Consider the following 6,000-nt stretch of genomic DNA (forward strand, 5'->3'; position numbering starts at 1 on the left):
TTACACAGTTTTAATCACAGTTTACTGCTTTCAGTTGTTGAACTGGGTAATTCCTTTAAAATAGAAAGATGCCTATTTGTTTTAAAAATTAACGTAACTAAACAGTAACAGCACATCAGGTCTTTGTAAGATGAAGATAAAGCAGATGATGTATTAAAATCACATTATTCAGTACTCTGTACTGCAGGATAATTTCCAGCTGTTTTCCCCACACTTCAAACCATTTCATTAACCTTACACCAAAGAGTTGGCTGGTTTTATGTCTTTTACCTAAGGCATTCATCACAGAATCAAAGAATGGTTTGGTTTGGAAGGGACCTTTAAAGATCTAGTCCAATCCCTGCCATAGGCAGGGCCATCGTTCACCAGCCCAGGTTGCCCAAAGCCCCGTGCAACCTGGCCTTGAACCCTTCCAGGGAGGGGGCAGCCACAGCTTCTCTGGGCAACCTGTGCCAGGGCCTCACCACTCTGATCATACAAAATTCTTCCTTATGTCCGGTCTAAATCCACCTGCTTTCAGCTGAAAACCATTGCCCTTTGTCCTGTCACTACAGGCCCTGGTAAAAAGTGTCTCTCCATCTTTCTTATAAGCCCCCTGTATATACTGAAAGACTGCAATAAGGTCTCACCAGAGCCTTCTCTTCTCCACACTGAACCCCAAATGTCTCAGACTTTTCTCATAGGAGGGGTGCTTCAGCGCCCTGATCATCTTCATGGCCTTCTCTGGGCTTCCTCCAACAGATCCATGTCTTTCATGTGCTGGGGCCCCAGAGCTGGACCCAGCACTGCAGGGGGGTCTCACAAGAGTGGAGGGGGAGAATCCCCTCCCTCGCCCTGCTGCACACACTGCTTTATATGCAGTCCAGGATATGGTTGGCTTTCTGGCCTGCAAGCACATATTACCAGCTCATGTCCAATTTTTTGTTCACCAGTATCCCAGGGCTGCTCTCAATTAATTTATCCCCCAGTCTGTACTGATATCAGAGATTGCCCCAACTGGTCTGCAGGACCTTGCATTTGGCCTTGTTGAATTTCATGAGGTTTGCACAGGTGCACTCCTCCAGCCTGTCCGGGTCCCTCTGGATGGCACATCCCTTCCCTCTAGCGAATGAACTGCACCGCTCATCTTGGTGTCATCTGCGAGCTTGCTGAGGGTGCACTCAATCCCACTATGTCCTTAACAAAGATATTGCATAGTATTGGTCCATACGAGAGAGACACCTCAGGTTATTGGTTTACACTTGGACATCGAACAATTGACTGTAACTCTTCATGCTCCACCATCCAGTCAGTTCTAAATCCATCTAAAAGTCCATCCATCAAATTCAGACTCTCTACGTTAGAGAAAAGGGTGTTGTAGAGGACTGTGTCAAAGGCCTTACAGAATTCCAGAAAAGTGACATCCGTATCTCCTCTTTTCTTGTCTAGTGATGCAGCCACTCCATTGCAGAAGGACACTAGATCAGTCAGTCATGATTTGCCATGTTGACTGTCTCTCCTCAGCTCCCTGCCTTCTATATTTTTTCCATATGTCTTCCAGGATGATCTGCTCCGTGAACTTACTGGGCACAGTGAGATCATGGATTATGCTTTTAAGACATATTAGAAGGGGGGTGGCTGTTTTCTACTTTATAGTTGCAAGAAAACAACTAAATACTCTGTAAAATGGTAGGCTACTGAAATAATCAAATATCTGAGGAAATCTGACAGCACACAACTCTATTCTTAATCTCGATCATGAAGAAAGAGGGGGAAGCTAGCTGGTACAGACTGGTCAAAATCCTCAGTTCTGTGAAGAAAAACTGAAACTGATCTTGACTGATTGTGCAGAGCTAGTGAATGAGAATCGTGAAGACTGAACTATGCCTTGAAAATTATATTCTAGTATTCCGGCCCTCTCTGTGTATCACCTGGTAGTAAAATCTGAGAAGAGCAGATTTCTGCTTGAAATTTCCAGTTTCGAAGAGGACTGAAACAATCACTGGTGTTCATTCCAATTCCCTGAATGCTGGAGACAACCCTGTACGTGTGGGTTGGTAAGTGTGGTAGCAGAAGACATTTCAATTTTATTTTCCTAGAGGTAGCAACTCCACTGGGTAAGCCTCTTTGAATCAGACACCACCCTACTGTGTTAAAGCTTATGGTGTGCACATGCCTGGATGGATGGGTCAGAGAGTAATAATCATTATTACTAAAGGCTTGTGTTCTCTCCTGCTACTCTTCCTGGAAGCTCTTCATGTATACAGATTGGGGACAATTCATATAAATCATGTCAAGACCCTAGATATCTTTCACATAAATCAACATACTAACTTTTCCAGCCAAAGACACAAAATCCCATCAATGCTTTCTATTCCGCTCTAAATCTAATATTTTATTTATTTCATTTTATTAACTGTTAAAATTTCATCTCTAGTGGGAGAGCCATCTGAAAAAGAGCACCTTTTTCCTTCTCTAATCATGCCTGCTGGAGTTTCCATGACAAAAAGTGCTGGATCAGCATGGTGGAAAGAGGGAACATGTCCAGAGTTCCACATATCTGAATATATTTGTTGGGTGTGTTACTCTTATTACGCTCTTGAATTCCCTGACAATCACAATCTCAGGACTGATTAATTTTGCCATTTTAGTAATTTTAAATTAACTGCTGCATTTTCAGTACTGTTTTATGAGGGGAATAAGTATCCCACCTGTGGAAATGCTAGTATTAGAGATCCAGATCCATAGCTGGGTTGTGTTTTGAGGAGAGAGCAATGGTGTGCCTGACTGTGAGCCTCCATCGCCAGCTGTGGCTGGCCTTGTGGCAGCAGTGGAAGAACAGAATGAATATCCTCTGCTGGCTTGGAAAGCAGAGAATGTCAAAGTGTCCTTTTGTAAAGCAGTAATGTTTGTTTGCAGCCGTGTTCTCAGCATATACCCTTGAGAGAAAAGAGCATTTCAGTAAGATACAAATACTCTTTTTTCATTTTTTAAATGACACAAAAGCATCGCCAAAATGTCATGCAAGAGCAACTTTACAAAGGGCTGAAATTGCCTGAAACAGAATTGTCCCTTTGACATGCACGATCTACACTAGACAATTCCTACCTTCAGTCTTTCCACTCTAATTAAAAACATAAACATTGTGATAGTGTGCAATGCAGCCTGCAACACAGCTGGCAAAAATAGTATGATCACTTTTTAGGCAATTGAGCTGAAGGCTACATGGCTCTGTTGTAAGGATTTTGGATATTTTCCCTTTTCCAAAGGGTCAAGTCCATTTTTAGAAAAACCTTTTCTCCTCTCTTTGGCCAGAAAACACACTGCTAATTATAGAGAACCTTTCATATAGTATGTGGTGGATGTCCTGTGAAGAGCAACTTCAATAACTTAAAATAACTCGGGTTATTTTTAACAGGTTGGTTGGATCTAGTTGAGCTCTTTATTTAGTAGACATTTATTAGCACCTTAAAGTGCCTTTCTTTAATATAAGTAATCATAACTGTAGGAGGACTGCTCTGTGCCTACTTATGCACTTGGTCATGGTGAATTTCTGCCCATGCTTAGCACCAAGTACTTCCATAAATTCCTTCAACTGCAGTGGGACGTAAGTGGTTGAATGCCACATCAAACCAGAATATTTTTCCAGTCTGAAATCTCAGTGACTGCATATACTCTATGTAAGTGGGTACTGAACATCCACAGCCACAGGGAAATCTCAGTAAGATGTCTGGAAACCGTTTGATAAACAATTATATTTATTCCCAAGATGGTATGCTTCACTGCATTACTCTAAGTCTGCATTTAGGAATCTCAAACATCAAAGGCCCATCGAACTTGAAAACCAATGATTGCCATTGCATTGGGGGCAAGCTGACTGCTGGCTTGTAAGGATACCGTGTGTAGTGTCTCTGCAGCTGTACAGTAACAGAGCTCTGACTCCAACAGCAGGAGAGCTAGTGATTGCTGTCCTTGCAGGCTCTTTATAACAAACTCAGCATCCTCTAATTCCTCATTTGATACATATGCTAAGTAAGAATAACTAAACTTATAATTTCTGTCCTGATACCTTTGATTACTAATAAATTATTTCCCATGTATGTAGTTTGACTTTATAGACATTTTCTTGAAAGAATTGTGCTAATCAGAAAGGATTGCCCATAAAACAAAATTAGCTGCATCTGGTCTGCATAGGTAACTTCTCTGTTCAGCAGCTTTCCAAAACAAACTTCAATGGGGCACAAATTATTGCTGAATTTCAGTTGAACTCCCTGTGCAGGGACAGATGGCATTAATATGAATAGCAATTCAATTAACACTCAGCTACTGCTACCTCCCCAGCACAAGCAATGAAACCAAGACAGCATTTTAATTGGGAGATTTCACATAAATATTTAGGTTAGATAGAGAAGAAAATAGGGCATTATTTATGGATGGTTCTTAGCATCCCAACTGTTTCTGTAACAGAGTTCCTCATAAAATAGATCAAAGAACAGTAGTAAGACTAAACTATTTTTTAAGTATTAATGGTATATTCCTCAGAAGTCATAAGGGAACTTGCTAATGCTCTTTGTCAGGTGTTTGTGAAGTTAGCTACCTGGCTGAGTTTTGTTTGCATCTTCTGTTCTTCCAGGCTCTGAGCTGGCAAATAGCTTAAACAACATCTGTGTAAGACAGCAAGGCACTTCAGTTCATGGTCTCACCTACTTGGAGGTGAAGTTCTTTGTCTGTTCAAGGGCTTTAAGAAGAAGGCTGCCTTTAGTCAAAAATTTAAAATTAAGTACACACCTCAGTCGGGAGCTGCTGAACTGGAGTGTGGGAGCTGCATCGCTGACCAAGACATGACAGTGGCCACCACAGAAATGCTAGTACACAAAGCCCTGCATTAAATGCAGGCTGTGGGGCTTACAGCAAAAGATGTGACACAGCCATAAAGTAACTCTCAATGACTACAAAAGCAAAAGCTGGTTTCTGGTTTCTTTGCCAGTTCCTGCACAAGGGTGGACTTCTTATGCTCATATTTCTGTACTTGTGTTACTGTAAGAGATCCTCAACTGGATTTTTTTTTCTGCTAATACCAGAAACATAGTGTTGGGTAGATAAAAGCAGGTATGGTAAAGAGAGGGTGTTTCAAATACTTGGTAGTCCATATCCATTGATTCAGAGGGGCTGGTTTTTTTATAATTAGTGGTAGGCATGCATGGCTCTCATTAGTCCAAACAAGTAATGACATTTTGGGGAGAGACATCTACACTTTTTAAAGTTTCAAAAATCTGAGATTTGAGTTTAGGAAGTTGCTATGAATAATTCAAGGAATTCTAAATGTACAAAGGAAGAAGTATTTTAAAGTCTTAGATTTTTAAAAGCCTCACAGTACTGGCCTCTGTGTTCCTCTGTCAGCCTTGATAAATGCTCAGCTTTGCTAGGAGCAGAGCTAAGTGAATGAAACTGATTATTCTTTTTTTTGCTTTCCAAAATATCAGGTGTTATTTCTTCCAGTACTTTACCACTGTGTAGCTCTAGTAATTCTAAATGGTAGGCTTCAGATACCCTCCTTTTACATTTCATGTTTCTGGACCCCTCTGCCTTACAAAGAGTCAATGTAGGAATTAAAAAGTAAAGAGGGGAAAAAAGAAATGCGCACTGTGATCTCAGCTCATCCTGCATCCCATTCCTGCTCTGATTTGTTTCCATGTGGGATGCATGCAGGTGGATGTATCCTGCTCTCTGTGTCTCAGTAGGTGTTCAGGCAGGCAAAGCAATCCAGCACAGAAGCTGCTCTTGACCTTTCTCTTTTGGCTGTTACTAAATGGGCCCTTGGGGGTGGATCAGAGGAGGTGCATCTCATTGCAGTTAAGCATCTGGCCAACCATTTGCTGACGTGAACTCTTCCCCCTTGGTAAGTGTTTGAAAGATGATGTTGCTATCACCCAACTGCTACATGCCCCCCTCCTGCCACATCCCGCTTACATCAAGGGCACCCTTGTGCAAGCAAATGTTATTCATATAACCCAGTGAAAT

Source organism: Athene noctua, chromosome Z (genome assembly GCF_965140245.1).
Source record: "Athene noctua chromosome Z, bAthNoc1.hap1.1, whole genome shotgun sequence".
Classification (NCBI taxonomy): domain Eukaryota; kingdom Metazoa; phylum Chordata; class Aves; order Strigiformes; family Strigidae; genus Athene; species Athene noctua.